The sequence below is a fragment of the Gekko japonicus genome, unplaced genomic scaffold (genome assembly GCF_001447785.1).
Source record: "Gekko japonicus isolate JY-2015 unplaced genomic scaffold, Gekko_japonicus_V1.1 scaffold4770, whole genome shotgun sequence".
In the NCBI taxonomy this organism is placed as follows: Eukaryota; Metazoa; Chordata; class Lepidosauria; order Squamata; family Gekkonidae; genus Gekko; species Gekko japonicus.
The window spans coordinates 74,972-75,288 of record NW_015171032.1 but is presented as its reverse complement, the minus strand read 5'-3'; positions in this window follow the sequence as shown (position 1 = coordinate 75,288).

Here is a 317-nt window from a genome sequence, read left to right as displayed (position 1 = left end):
ACCATTGGCATCTCTTATGTTCTTATGTTCTTATGTTCTTATGTTCTAACTAAAAACCCAAGATAGGAGATCTTCCAACTCACTTTTATAAATCCAGAGTCTTTCATCGTTGTGCTTCTTATGAACTGTGTCACTTTTTTAACCCTTTTATCCATCCCCATTTACATCTAATTGCCCAATAACAGTGCCCACCCATCATCCCCCCGAACCAAAGTTCTCAAAGGCACAATTCAGAGTCCTTCAGCCTTTACTTCTTTTTTCTCTTTTCCGCAGTTTGTAGGGACATTTCGGGGCTGCTGCCCCCTTCTCAGACAAAG